We start from the raw sequence: 15,786 nt of genomic DNA on the forward strand, positions 1-15,786 counted from the left end.
TAAAGAGAACCTGTCACCTAAAATTCATCACATAGGGGACTTTTTGTCTCCTATGTAATAAAAAAAAGTTAACTGCTTGCCGACCAGTGCACGACTATTTACGTCGACAGCATAGCATGGACAGGCAGAAGAACGTATATATATGTCACCTTTAAGAAGCCAGCATTGTGGACGCACATGCTTGCCGGGAGCTCCGTGACTCCAACCACGGCCTCGGGCATACCTGCAATCGTGTCACGGTGAGGAAGAAGTAAACAAGCATTTCCCCAGTCTTCCTAGTGTCAGGACAGTGTACACAGCTTTCAGTATCGTGTCACAGTAAGCCCATCCACCCTACAGTTAGAACACATCCCTAGGCACACTTAACCCCTTCAGCGCCACCCAGTGGTTAACCCCTTCACTGCCAGTGTCATTTTCACAGTTATCAGTGCATTTTTATATGCACTGATGGCTGTAAAAATTACAATGGTCCCAAAAATGTGGCAAAAGTGTCCGATGTAATGTTAATAATGTTGCAGTCATGATGAAAATCGCTGATCGCCGCCATTACTAGTAAAAAAAAAAAATATTAATAAAAATGCCTGTTTTGTAGACGCTTTAACTTTTGCGCAAACCGATCAATAAACACTTATTGCGATTTTTTTTACCAAAAATATGTAGAAGAATACGTATCGGCCTAAACTGAGGAAAAAATTTAATTTATATATTTTTGGGGGATATTTATTATAGCAAAAAGTAAAAAATATTGGATTTTTTTCAAAATTGTCGCTCTATTTTTGTTTATAGCGCAAAAAAATTAAAACCGCAGAGGTGATCAAATACCACCAAATGAAAGCTCTATTTGTGGGTAAAAAGGGACGTCAATTTTGTTTGGGAGCCACGTTGCACGACCGCACAATTATCAGTTAAAGCGACGCAGTGCCGAACCGCAAAAAGTGGAACGGTCATTGACCAGCAAAATGGTCCGGGGCTTAAGTGGTTAAACAAAAAAAAAAGTTTTTTTTTATTACAAAAAATAAGTTACACCCAAGCACATAAAATCCTCCCCCAAAAAAATTGAGCTCACCCATAACCACACATAAGCACGCAAGATTGTGAACACACTTGTGGGGGGGCATTCAATGTATGAAAACGTTAAACGCGGTACAAATGTTACATATTGCTAAGCGCGTCGGAGTAAGAGCAATAATTCTGGCAAATGACCTCCCCATAACACTAAACTGATGACCTATATATTAAATTTGGAAGCATCGCCTATAGAAAATATAGGATACTGAAGTTTGTCACCATTTCATGGGCACACACAGATTTAAGGTTTGACATGTTGGGTATCTATTTACTCGACTTTTACATTGTCTTTTACATTTTATCAAAAATGTGGTTAGTTTCTTGAATTTTGTTACCCTGAAATTCACTTTAGTGTGTTTATTAATGAATTTTTGCATTTCCTAGATGTTTGCAGTAATATCAGGTGACATATAAAATTGGAACTACATTATTTTATTCTCTAGTCTAGGGTGTCTGCTTTTAGAAAATATATAATGTTTTATGTAATCTTCATGCCTAAAATGATTTTTTGAAACATGTGTTGCACAAACTGCAAAAACGGCTCTGGCAGCAAAGGGGTTAAGGGCCTGTTCACTTTAGTTGATTTTGATGCAGCATGAAAATGCATGTCAAGCAGAAATTGCATTCCCATTCCATTTGGGTTTACATCTATGTGCTGCAGTTTAGTGTGAAATAAAAGGTAAACTTAAAGTGTTACTAAAGTCAAATTGTTTTTTAAAATTAAAATAACAAACATGTTATACTCACCTGCTATGTTCAATAGCATTGCACAGAGCGCCCCCGATCCTCCTCTTCTCGGGTCCTCCGGCAGGGATCCTGGCTCCTCTTTTTCTTTTTTCCCGCTTTCTATGGAGGCACACAGTGTTTGCGGGCTCCCAAGCTCCCAAGCTGTGTGTCTATGGAGTCGCTCTCTACAGACTTACACAACGGTACTTAGCCCACTTCCTCCTCACTGCATTTGATTGACAGCAGCAAGAGCCAAAGGCTGTGTGAAGAGGAAGAAAAGGGAGAATAGATGCAGCTGTGCACAGTGCTGAATCAATTTTCTCCTCTATAATCCCTTCACACAGGGATGGGGGGGGGGGGGGCAGAGAAATTGAATACATTGTTTACCTTAATGCAAGTGATGCATTAAAGGGGTTTTATAGGCAGAAGGTTTTTAATCCTAATGCATTCTATGAGCCCCCTCACACTTACCTGAGGTCCAGTGATGTCTATGAGTAGCTCAGCCATTCACCCCTCCTGATTGGCTGAGACACAGCAGTAGAGCCATTGGCTGCTGCTGCTGTCAATCAAAATCAGCAAGGCAATCAGGAGAGAGGGGGCGGGTCCGGGTCAATGCTCCATGTCTGAATGAACACACAGAGCTGTGACTCGGCTGGCATAGCAAGCTGCTTGCTGTGGGGGCACTCAACAGGAGGGAGGGGCCAGGAGCACTGAAGAGGAACCAGAGAAGAGGAGGATCTGGGCTGCTCTGTGCAAATCCACTGCAACAGATCAGGTAAGTATGACATGATTGTTTTTTTGGAGGGGAAAAAATTTGAATTTACAGGTGTCCGATTTGTCCAATGCAATGTCGCAGTCTTCTAAAAATCGCTAATTGCCGCCATTACTAGTAAAAAGAAAAAAAATGCCACAGAAATATCCCATCGTTTTTTGACGCGATAACTTTTGCACAAACCTATCAATATACGCTTGTTGGGATTTATTTTTTTACCAAAAATATTTAGCTGAATACATATTGGCCTAAAGTAATGGAGAAATTAGATTTTTTTTTATTATTGGGTATGTTTGATAGCAGAAAGTAAACAATATATATATATTTTTTTTTAATTGTCTGCTTTTTTTGTTTCTAGCGCAAAAAAAATAAAATGCAGAGATGATCAAATAGCACCAAAAAAAAGCTTTATTTGTGGGAAAAAGGACATTAATTTAATTTGGGTACAGCGTCGCACAAACGCAAAATTTTCAGTTAAAGTGACGCAATACCATATCGCAAAAAACAGCCTGGTCATTAACTTGGTAAAAAGAAAATGCATGTCTCTTTTTACTGCATACGATTGAATTAGATTCATACAGTAGGTCATATATGTGCATTGATATGCATCTATTTTTTCATCCAAAAATACACTTAATATGTTGAAAAAAGTGTGTAATTTTTTAAAGAACTCTTTTCCAGATTGAGGTTGATTTACTAAAACTGGAGACTGCAACATCTGGAAATCTGGTGCAGCTCTGCATGGTAGCCAAACAGTTTTTTAACGTCAGCTTGTTCAATTTAAGCGGATGTCCCCTGAAAAATAAAATATTAAAAGCCAGCAGCTACAAATACTGCAGCTGCTGACTTTTAATATCAGCACACTTACCTGTCCTGGAGTCCAGCGCCGTCCGCAGCAAAGGACGAGCGATCGCTCGTCACTCTGCTGCCCCCACCGCCATCCTCGGTGAGGAAACCAGGAAGTGAAGCACTCCGGCTTCACTGTCCGGTTCCCTACGGCACATGCGCGAGTCGCGATGCGCCGTGCTGACTGGTTCCTGCTGTGTTCTGGGAGCCGAGTGTTTCCCAGAACACAACGGGGGGGACGGGATCTGACGTCCTGCCCGCAGTCTACCCGCAGACTGTGTGGCCGGAAGTGGGTGCAAATACCTGTCTTTAGACAGGTATCTGCACCCCCCTCCCCCTGAAAGGTGTCAAATGTGACACCGGAGGGAGGGGGAGGGTTCCGATGAGTGGGAGTGGAGGTGGAGGGTGGAGCTCCGCTTTAAGTTTTGACAAAAACCCTGGAAGATGATTGGTTACTTTACAGAGCTGCACCAGATTTTGCACTCTCCAGTTTTAGTAAATCAACCCCTACAGGACTAAAGATTGGGTAGCTTATGCTCAGTATTTCAAAGGGTATTGTGATCAGTGAACTGCTTACCCATGACTTTTGGCTAAGTGTAAAAGATGTATCTATTATTTTACAGCCTTTTGCAACTGTATATAGTCCCCACTGATGAAGTCCAGTGGGACGTAACACATACGGGAGATGGAGCTGCACCAACTGATGTCACCTGCCGCTCTCCTTGCTCGAGTGTGAGCCATTTGTGTACATCTCCAGCCGTTCATGAGTGTAACCATTATATGCCTGATTCAAGTGGTTTTAATATGAGTGTTTCTATTTACATTTAATAAATGTTCAGCAAGTTAAGCAGAGAGCAGGATTAGTCTTCTTTGCTTCATTTAGATGTTACCCGGGATCTCATCTCCATATTGGGACCTGACGCCTCTCAGTACATTTACCCCGTAGTAGGACAAGCACAATAGACCATCCTGTTCATTTGGGGTCAATGGTCTAAAGTGAGTGACCAGTCTCTATATTGGTGGTGGGAGTTAATCACCCCAGGTGTTCTTCCATTTTCTTACATTGACACAAGAGTTTTGAATGGTACTGTATTTGGCCTTTCTCCTATGATCTTTACCAAGGACTGGACATTTAGTAGTTTTAGTTGCACTGCACTGATTGACTATGGGGGTTATTTACAAAAGGCAAATCCAAACTACAAGTGCAAATTGCACTTGAAATTGCACTGAAAGTGCAGTCACTGTAGATCGGAGGGGAAGATTGGAAATGAGGGGAAGCTCTGCTGATTTTATCATCCAATCATGTGCAATCTAAAATGCTGTTTTTATTTTCCTTGAATGTCCCCCTCGGATCTACAGCGACTGCACTTCTAAGTGCACTTTCAGTGCAATTTCAAGTGCACTTTGCACTTGTAGTGCAAAGTAGATTTGCCTTTCATAATTAACCCCCTATGTGTATATAGATTAACAGTCAATAAATGTGACCTTTAGGCTGCCTTGAGACCTATGCATTGCAACAACTAAAAACTATATAACTAAAATGTGTGTTTGGTAACATGGTAATGGCGTTTTTTGCAATAAATGGCATATTGATTTATTTAAAATGACACCCTAAATTACAACAACCCATGTGGCTGCACACTACGGTACACATGCAATCTGTTGTGATGCACTGCTTTACAAAAAAGGGTCAAGTGTTTTTTTCTTTCTTGGCTGCCACAGTGCAATGGCACATATGTGTGTGGTAAAGAACCACAAAAGCATCAACAGGTCTGAAGGGGAACTTAAGCCTAGCTAGTACACACTATTATTTATTTCGTTCAACCCAGCAGGTCTGAATGAAAAAAAAACTGACTGCTCTTGAGGAGCCAATGTTCTGATGATAGTACAGGGATCTCCCCTGCTGTGCTATTGTATTCTGACAGGGGTGACACACCCCACACCAGAACACTCCGGTCTGATCAGGAGACGATCGGCAGACCTTTTACGTTCATGCCTCATCGACTGAAGTTGGCTGAACGGCTGTCGGCTGTTTTCTATCAAACCGGTCAATGCCGCCCAACATTTGGCCCATGTGTACTAGGCTTTAGATTTATGGTGCAAAATCAACATGGTGCAGAATCATTCAGGCCAGGCCAAAAATAACCATAAAAAGATGGGTAAAATAACTATATTATTCAATATATATATTGTGTTGAAAATGTATTTATTGAAACATATATATTACAGGTTGTCAAGTTTAGTATTTTTGCAAGGTTTAGGGGCAACGTTGCATAAACTAGATTTCCCTTTAAAAGTCAACTTCTTCCTCCTCTTTGAAGTAATTTTTTGCTATTTAGCATATAATACAAATGTATCAAACTGTTAAAAAAATAGATCAATGCATACACAATGGAAATCTATTTCAAGGTGTGGATATCTCATCTTTTTTACCACTGTCTCTATTATGTAGGACAGGAGTGTCCAACCTGTGGCCCATGGGCCGCATGTGGCCCAAGATAATTATGAATTCAGCTAAACATAAAATCATAAACTTACTTAAAAATTTTGATTTTTAAAAAACTTTTGTAAAAATGTGTTAACTTAGTAAACACATGTGGCCAAAGAAAAATTTGAGAGTGTCTCTTAACTGGAGTTTTATCTTCTCAAAGAAAAATATTCATAACCGTGCCTTATTTGTGTCATCACTTTTAAGCAGCACCTATTGTGAGCAACTATTTTCAAGGACGAAACACGGTAGGGTAAAATTAGAACCAAAATATCTGATGAGCCCCTTGAGAATTCATTGAGAATTGCTACTACGTTCATGGAACCACATATTGATGCGTTCATTTACAAAACAAAAAAGGGCCAATATCACACTAGTTTTAAGTTGCCCTCTTTTAACTTTTATAACAAGAAAAATTACAAAACAATAACGTTTTATTTAGCAGATAGGTACATCATCTGTGTCATGTATTAGTGATCGTTAACTTGTGATCTGCTCATCAGCTATCCTTATTTATAGTCTATTTTATGTGTAACCCAAGACAATTGCTCTTCATCCAATGTGACCAGAAAGGTCAAAAGGTTGAACACCCTAGTGTATGACATTTGGACCTGCTACAGACAATGTAAATCACGAAAAAGAGATCACTTTTTTCTATAAAGACTTTTTTTTTTTTTTGCCAAAGATGGTGCAGGTTGAAAAGAAATTATAAAAAAAAATCAATATGTCGCTGAGCGATGGAAACACAGGTTTTCAGGGATGATCTTCCACTTACCCCCCTTTAGTAAATTTCACAATAATCTATAGCAAACACTGAAGATACAGTGATGTTCTAATATTTAGGTATAGAGTGAGAGCTGCATACAATGGACCACTATTTAATTTTTATTAAATAAAGGGTGTGCACAGGGGATATGCATTAGTACATAACCATACTTTAATTACCATTGCACAGCAGTGTTCACTCTACTATTATGTGCTAACATTTTCTTTCTTAGTTACTCTGAGAGCTATTATAAAAAGGGACGTTTAAATGATTATGTATGGTTCGTAGCAACCATTCACAGCTGTCTTGTATAAAGTGAACATTTGGTTTTGAAGTCGTTAAATACCAAGTCTGGAGCTCCTAGTTATATAACACTTGAGTCATTGAAGCACTTAGAGCACAAATACTGAAAGATGGCTCTCTGTATACTCAGAATTCATTAACTCACAAGGCCCTTTACAGTCTGCCTACTCTTTCTATCGCTGCCGGATGGTGTCCCGTACAATTTAAATTGAATCTCCTATTTTCCTGATTATTCATTATTCAGCACACTATTGCAGCCATGCAGCATCCTGTAGCTGAATCACTGAATGACACTCTTTGTACAATTCAAACATTACAAGGGTAGGGAAACTCCAGAGTGAAAGGATGGCACCTGATAGCGTGTCCTGGAAAATACATATTGATTTCTTGCCAGGCTCCTAAAATTTGTATTATTTACACATTTTTTTAGGTGAGTACCCCACTACTTTCCTTGTGGTCACACAAATGCTGCAGAAGTCTGCAAATCCTGCTATCGCTTTAATCAACTTTCCATGGTTAAATGTTCTAACGTAAAACCGCTATCTAATATATATGGACAACTTTATATGTCATATATTCAGTACTATGTGGTACACCTGTGATTCTACCCGGCAATTTTTAAAAAAAAAAGTCACGACCAACCATTACAATTCTGCAAAAAAGTATCAGAATTGCATATTTAGTAAAAGACAGGAACTGACAGTTAAAGTGGAGGTTCACCCTAAATATCAACTTTGTCTCACTCATAGCAGCAGCATACACAGATGTGCAATCCATTGGTTTTTTTTTTTTCGTAGGTCAATGTTTACCTTTAGAATCGTGCATTGTATGTGGCTTCCGGGTTTCATTCCCCGCGGGAGTGGGCGTGTCTTTAGATTTCCCCGGCCGTGCTCAATGTCTCCTGGGAGTGATGTGTTGAGACTCCCAGGAGACGATCTATACTGTAATCCCGCGTTATCTCGCGGGTCACGTGACTCGGCAAGCGGGTCATGTGACGAGGGCAGATACTAATTCGCCATTTTAAGTAAGGGAACACAGGTGTAAAATGCCATTACACACCTGTACTCCTTATACATACATACATACATCACAACAAATTTACATTATTTTGATCAAATTTTTTAATATTATTAAATTAGAATGAATTCAATTAAAATGTGAATTGAGGGCAGACAGAAAAATCCATACACTTACCTTTTCTATCAGCTGCTCAGTGCACGTTCTGAGCTCTGGCTGATAGAAAAAATGCTATGTATGTCGTCACAACGGGGCGTGAACTTCTCAGTACGCCGGTTGTTGTGATGGCGCTGCTCGCCGTCAACACTGCACATGCGCGGGATAGAGCGGTGAATGCTGGGACATCAGCATTCACCATATCCCGGAAGGATTTGCTTGTGGGCTTCAGAGTGCCCACAAGCAAGATGGAAACGTCCATCTCAGATTTCTATAAAACATCTTTTCTTGCAGAATGACAATGCTGGCGGCTCTAATATTAGGACACGTGAGTACGACATTAACCGAGGTAACAGCGCCAGAAACATGTTTAAAAAAAAAAGAATACCTGCGGAACCCCCCCTTTAACTATTGTGGGTTCACACAATGTATATAAAATATACAAAATGTATGTGTATGTGTATGTACTGTACAGTATATATATCTATATATCTATACACAGTATAGATATATAGATATATATATATATATCAGTGCAGACATTACTTATTGGGTAAAACAAGTAGAAATTATCAATATTTGTGTATGCATATCTATTTACCTATCCATCTACCTATCTATCTCAATTTATATCTAGCTATAAATCCATATACTTTGAGGGCTATTATAATTAGCTCCTTCACGTTAGCTTGTTGAGTTTCTATGTCAGCCGATAAGCCACCATAAATATGCAGTATAGTTGGTCTGCATTTGTAGGACTCAAAAAGACTTTTAATTAAGCTCCAGAATATCCTTATTATAATCTTCCATAAAGCTTGATTTTTATTCAACCATTAAAAGAGCACATACAGTGCTTCATTACTACAGTCTGCATAACTAGGGCAATGTAGGCTGGATGAGGCAGCCCTAAATGTATCACACAGAATAAATGTCACAACATTATTTATTTATAACATTTCGCTTTAGAGGCTGCAGATGTCTTTAAAGCCATACTTTGCACTGCTTAGTGGATGACTTGGATAATTACAACCAATCTCATGTACACATCACAGAGCAGAAATGACAATACTGTACCTGGAACCGCTAAGGTTTGATCCCTTCCGGAAGCAAAGGTAGCTCTTGCATTGTCTTGGCATCTGTTGTATTGATTATAGATTTTCATACTCAATCTTTCTTGGTTTTTAGCTGTACTTTTACATTCTTCTTGCTTGTCAGACAGAGGCATGGCTGCAAATCACTTCATTTCTATATTTATTTCTTGTGTTTTTCTTAAGATCCATGGATAAAAACTAAGACAAAACACATTTGTTTCCGGCTCTGGTACTCTAATTAAATGCCCACGATTAAACTTTCTTTCTGCCAAAGGCAGGTTGTTAGCTATCTAGATTTATCATGCCTTGGGCAATATCCTCAAACAAGCAGTGATAGTATATTGGCATTCCAAATTCTGATGAAGGTTTTGACGTGGAGGTCAGTAGTTGGTTCAGAGTCCTCCAGAGTAAAGCACTAGAGCATATGCATCAGGTGAGGTCCAGAAGCTACAGAACATCTGTGTGACACCTAATGTTAAGTGTTCTAGGTTATCTAGAATATATTTCCAGAGTCTTTAATTTTTATGACGTTTCAACACAGGTTAGGGTTACTGCCAAGGACTCTTATCTTGGTATCATGTTTTGTATTCAGATATTTGGATCCCTGAAGATTTTTCTTGTATATATGAATGAAGGGTCCAGATACAAAATACCTGGCTGTTGTCCTCCAGATTGAGTCTTTTCTGATGGATTTTCATCACGCTGCATTTTTACATTGGAAAACGGCATTTGGTTGGTCTTGACGCAAACTAACAAGACCTTAACGTGTCTCCTTTAGTATGGTTTATACTTCTAAACCACCATGGCATTGTGTTCCGCAAGTCTACCCGAGCCCAATTACAAGGGAATGTTGCACACCTTGAGCATCCAAAATGTTCTGCGCATCTGAAGGGTCTTCCTAAAAACATACACATGGCTCCATCAGAACTCATGCAACTGCAATAAAATATGTGAAATGCTAATAAAACACCTTTACCATTGATGCTATTTACCTGACTGTCCTTAGCCACAAAGCATCACATAAACTGATCTCCAACATTGAAATGAAGTAATGACATATTAAATGTAAACAGTTAAAATTAAAAAAAGGATGAAACATATAAGCTGTATATCTTCTGAACACCTTTTTCTGAATGACTATTTTGATGATCAAAGTAAAAATATAAATTGTATTTGTGATATAGAAGGCTAAAAGCTAGTCTACAGAAAAAAACATGGATCACTTACATGGATCTAGGAGACTTCAGCTGATCCTCAAGATGATTCTGATCTCATCATGTAGTAGATGAAAGTAGCCTTCCCCATAAAACAATGCTGCCTTGTCTTCTTCACTTTGAGAGTGTCGTTGTCTCTCGCAGCCTGCTCTTGTTTCATTGTTAGATTAGCTGACGTCCTGGGAAGGGAAAGTGGCTGCATGGCACCTTCTAGTGGCTGCATTTGAAAACAGCAGCAGGCAGCAATCCATGGTATCACACTATAGACAAGAGGGACATCATAGTGTTTGTTGTACACGCTATGCACTCTTGAATGAAAATAATTTAGAGTTAAGCAGGTATCATATGACTGCTACATATATGCAAACACAATAAAATAAATGCAGGATTATTATGTGTTAACAAATCAAATCTAGCTTGTGTTTAGATTGGGAGGCTAGTTATAATGTTTGTCATGTCTGTGCAAACTATAAATTCATTTGCAATAATAAAAGAAAAGCAAACCAGTTTTATGATGAAACTGTTTTCTGCTTCCTGATTAAATTCACAGTATGTAATACTTCTGCATACCCAAAGGCAGCCAATTTGTGCAGCATTATACTGAATCAGCCTCACTTAAACAAAAGATATTAAGAAAGACTGCTCTCTGCTTATCAACGTCGATGTGTCAATTTAGCGTTTGCTATCAAAGGAAATAAAAACGTACAAAATGATTTAATTTAACAAGTGCGGCTGATTATTAGTTGTTACCCTAGGCAAACATCGATTAAAAAAACCTGACAGGTTCAAGAAGTGAGAATTTTGGGTACATATGGATGACAGCAAGCATATTTGAGTATTGAGCTAGACAAATATTAGCTTTCCCACTCCAATGAGTTTTTATAGATTACATTTTTAGTGAAGCAATAGAAACTTGTGTCATGTTAACAAATACTGAAACATTGTTCTCATAGTATGATCGGTAAATTCAACCACATATTTCGATCAGTTAGGCAATAGAAAGTTTCAAATATAACATATAGAAGGCTATTGTTCGATCAAACCATGAAATAGCATAAAATCTATTTTCTTTTCTTTTAATTGGCTGGCTGGTAAACATGCTGAATAGTTTCTTAGCTTAAAAAAAGTATTTCTATATGTACAATTCTTCTTACTGCTATTGTTGTAAGTACGCGCTCAATGTTCTTTTTCACATTAGCACATGTAGAATGTTGAAGCTGCAGCATAACGCTGATACGCTTTAGTGTGTTTTGGCATGCACTGATGTGCATTTTATTGTGCATTTAAGTGTATTAAATGCTCCAAGATGCACAAAAAGGCATGAAAGGATTTACTTTAGTACAGCCTGTGCACTTAGGAAAGAAAATTTTCACTTTGCAAAGTGAATTATAGTAAATATGTTGCGTTCATTGCCCAATCATGTGCAAAGGAAATAAACACAACAATATTTTGGCTAGCAAATGGCCATGAATTGAATAAAAAACAGCTTCATCTTATTTGCACCAGTGCTTTGTGAATGTATTGACGCACTATTGACCTCCATCATCCAATTGTGCAAGGGAAAATGCTGTTTTTTATTTTCCTTTACCACATTCAGCAAGCGCTGGACCAAATTCCCTTGTAAAGTGAACATGCTATTTTAGCCTCTATTCCTTTAAAAAAAAATCAGCCCCAACATGCTAAAACTAGTTAAAGGTGGCAAAAATGCTAGATAAAAAAGATGCAGAGTTGATCTGGCTTTTTTTATTTTGTCACAGAAGACAAGCTAGAGAAGAAATCAAAAGGATCTAAGGGATGAATTATTTTGGCAAATAGACTGTTCACTTTGCAAGGGAAGTTGCACTTTGCAAAATAAATCTCCCCAGTGAATTTGGTGACATTTCAGCTTGTGAAGAATACCCAATCACCTTCAAGGAAACAAAAAAACACAGTTTTGCTTGCACAAGATTGGATTATAGAAGTCAGCAGAGCTTAACCTCATTCATTGAGCTTTGGGGAAAGTTAATTTACAAAGTACAACTTCGCTTGCAAAGTGAACAGTTTATTTGTCTTTTTTTTTTTACTATTTTTTATTGTCATTTTTAACAAGACTGTTTTAGCAGGAACATGTACAAATAGGGCACAGAAAAAATGATTCAGCAATCAGTCAGTACACCTACATATAGAGGTCTGTAGAGGTAAGGTAATGCCTGACTTTGATAAGTATATCAAATAGCTAACCGAAAGAAAGATGGAAGCTAGTAGTTTGTATCCAAGTATGCTCAACTCTCCTCCACCATATTAAAACCAGAGGAAATTGTAGGCCTCTGGCAATGTGTAAGTGTTGACAAGTTCTGTCCAAGGGCCCCATATTTTATCAAATTTACATGGGCACCCCCTAGCCTCATAAGTGAATTTAGTCTATGTCTGCTTTGGATTAACCCACCTTACAGTTTATGCCTTGAACAATGTAAGTGGAGGAATAAAAAGACTCAAATGGGTGTACTACCACCAGCAATTCCACAGTGAGTCCGAAGAGATGTATAACTTATGGTAGCATATTGCCAGAAACCAACACTAAACTTCCCTTTATTATGTGAATAATCTGTGTGTGGTTACCTAATAATGTCTTTAAATATTTGCTTGTTGCAGAATAAATAATAACTGTATACTAGCCGACCCGAGTATAATCCAAGGCCCTAATTTTACCACAAAAAAATGGGAAAACTTATTGACTCGAGTATAAGCCTAGGGTGAGAATGCAGCAGCTACTGTAAGCGGAAAAGAGGGTCAACACTGCCTATTTGCAGCTTCACTGTGCTCATTTGCACGCCTCACTGTGCCCATTTGCAACCTTACTGTGCCCATTGCAGCCTTACTGTGCCTATTGCAGCCTTACTGTGCCCATTCTGACTGTACCCATTGTAGCCTTACTGTGCCCATTGTAGCCTTACTGTGCCCATTGCAGCCTTACTGTGCCCATTGCAGCCTTACTGTGCCCATTCTCTCTGTGCCTATTGCAGCCTTACTGTGCCCATTGTAGCCTTAGGCCTCGTACACACGACCAAACATGTCCGCTGAAACTGGTCCGTCGCATGCGTGGAAGCATTGAACTTCCGGGTTCGCGCACGTCGCCGCGTCATCGTCGCCGCCACGTTGCCGCCACGTCACAGCGCCGTCACAGCGTTGTCTATCCGCGGGGAATTTGGTCTGATGCTGTGTACAGCCATCAGACCAAATGATCCCAGCGGACATGTCTGATGAAAACGGTCCGCGGACCAATTTCATTGGACAGGTCCGCTTGTCTGTACGAGGCATCACTGTGCCCATTGAAGCCTTACTGTGCCCATTCTGACTGTGCCCATTGTAGCCTTACTGTGCCAATTGCAGCCTTACTGTGCCCATTCTCACTGTGTCCTTTCCTTCCGTGATAGTCAGTGTACCTGTCGGGTCGCAGGCGTCCATTTTTCAAAACTCGCGGCTTCCTCCTGGTCTCATTCCTTCTGTGATAGTCAGTGTACCTGTCGGGTCGCAGACGTCCATTTTTCAAAACTCGCGGGTGCCTCCTGGTCCCATTCCTTCCGTGATAGTCAGTGTACCTGTCAGGTCGCGGGCATCCATTTTTCAAAACTCACGGCTTCCTCCTGGTCCGTGATAGGCGTTTGACACTGTGTTCAGCTGCCGCCTATCATGGAGGTCCTCTCATCCTCGGACTCAGTTTCCCAGTAGACACTGTGTTCAGTGTTGCGCCAATCACAGGCCTTCTTTCATCCTCGGACAAGAGGATGTCCATGATAGGCGGAACACTGAACACAGTGTCTGCTGGGAAAGTCCGAGGATGAGTGCAGTTGCACTCTGCAAGTTTAGTTGCTCCAGAGCTTAGTACATGAGGTAAAGGTTCACTTTACAAAAAAATACTCAATCATATGCAAGTAATTTAAAAAAATATGATTTTTTTCTTGCACATGATTGGATGATGAAAGTCAACAGAGCTTCTGCTTTAATTTCAAATGTTTTGCTAGATACCTTGTAGATCACACTCAGATTATTAACCACCACGACTGGGACCCAATATAAACTTGGTACCTGCTGCACACACTACTATGATTTGCAACATGGACACCTTGTCTACTCCCTCAAGTGTGGTGTTTACATGCCTTGTCGGTCTGTGGGTTACATTCTCACAGCTCCCGATTGGGACTCATTATCAGCCATCCTTGACTCTCAGCATCACATGTTTCAAATTTTTGTTAATTTATATGCATGCTGCACCTGCTCCTGAGGAAGTGGAGTTTCATCCACGAAACACATAGAGCTTTTTAGATGCAGTTTTCCTTGATACAATCATGCCTTTATATCAGGATAATATATGAATTTTATGGAATTTTGGCTAATCATGAACTTACAATTTCATGTCAATGTATGCATATCAGCTCTCATTCGATATTCTTTATTTCTTTAATTTATCATGCTTTTTGTGTGTATTTTTATGAATGAATAAATGTGCCACTGTGCATCAATTTTACCCTGTGTGTCACACGTCTCATTTAAAGTCCCACATTTTCTGTCCTTCTTTCTGCTCATTTACTAAGCTCTGGAGCTACTGATCTTGCAGAGTGCAACTGCAGTTTGAAAAGTCCACAGTCTATTTGCCTTTATTAAATCAACCTCATTATGTAGTTTTGATGTTGATCCTATGGGGAAATTCCATAAAGGAAGTGGAAAAGAACTAAAGGGCCCCAACATTTCGTGGAGATTGAGAAAGAAAGGGAAGTGATTTCTGCTGCTTCTGCTCCTCACTTAAATACATTTTAGTTTACTATGATGATAATGATGACACAGGGTTTTATCTGTCAAGATAGGTCATCTAAGCAAAGCTATATGCTGCATCTAGAAAAGATCACCAGATTGCACTTGTGCTGAGGCTTGCTCCAGATAAACTAAAGCTGGCCATACAATATACAGTCTGATTGTACAATCCCTGTAATTCTCCTTTTGGTTTGCCAAAACATTGTAATATTAGGACAAATATAAGCAAACCATTAATTTGCATGTATGCCAAGAAGCTGCTGCTAGCATTTAAATCTGCAATTTCTCAAACAGCTTAGTTGCTATGTTTTTTTATTTTCAGTTTTCTACATACTCAATGACTGCTTACAGTAACACTTTCAAATTGAAAAGGAAACTGGCAAAGAAAAAATAAAAACCAGACTGAGCTCATCCTCAATATGCAAAAGTATAATGTATCTCTAAATAAATGTGTGTATATATAAGAGACCCGGCAAAGTTGCCTGACACATGTAATAATTAGGAAAAATAACTTTAAATTGTATTTACTTTTTATTAAACACTTATAACCT

General features: G+C 39.2%; 1 protein-coding gene across 1 annotated transcript in view; it reads right to left on the reverse strand.

Annotated features, from left to right (window-relative positions):
• The window catches only part of DRD1 (dopamine receptor D1), a 102,413-nt gene extending 91,401 nt beyond the window's left edge, over positions 1-11,012 (reverse strand). The window contains exons 1-2 of the mRNA XM_040344557.1: positions 10,461-11,012; positions 9,217-10,131 (exon numbers count right to left, since the gene is read on the reverse strand). The gene's annotated coding sequence lies outside the window, so the exon portion shown is untranslated. The remainder of the gene's footprint in view (positions 1-9,216; positions 10,132-10,460) is intronic.
• Positions 11,013-15,786: the final 4,774 nt, after the last annotated feature.

Source organism: Rana temporaria, chromosome 3, assembly GCF_905171775.1.
Source record: "Rana temporaria chromosome 3, aRanTem1.1, whole genome shotgun sequence".
Classification (NCBI taxonomy): Eukaryota; Metazoa; Chordata; class Amphibia; order Anura; family Ranidae; genus Rana; species Rana temporaria.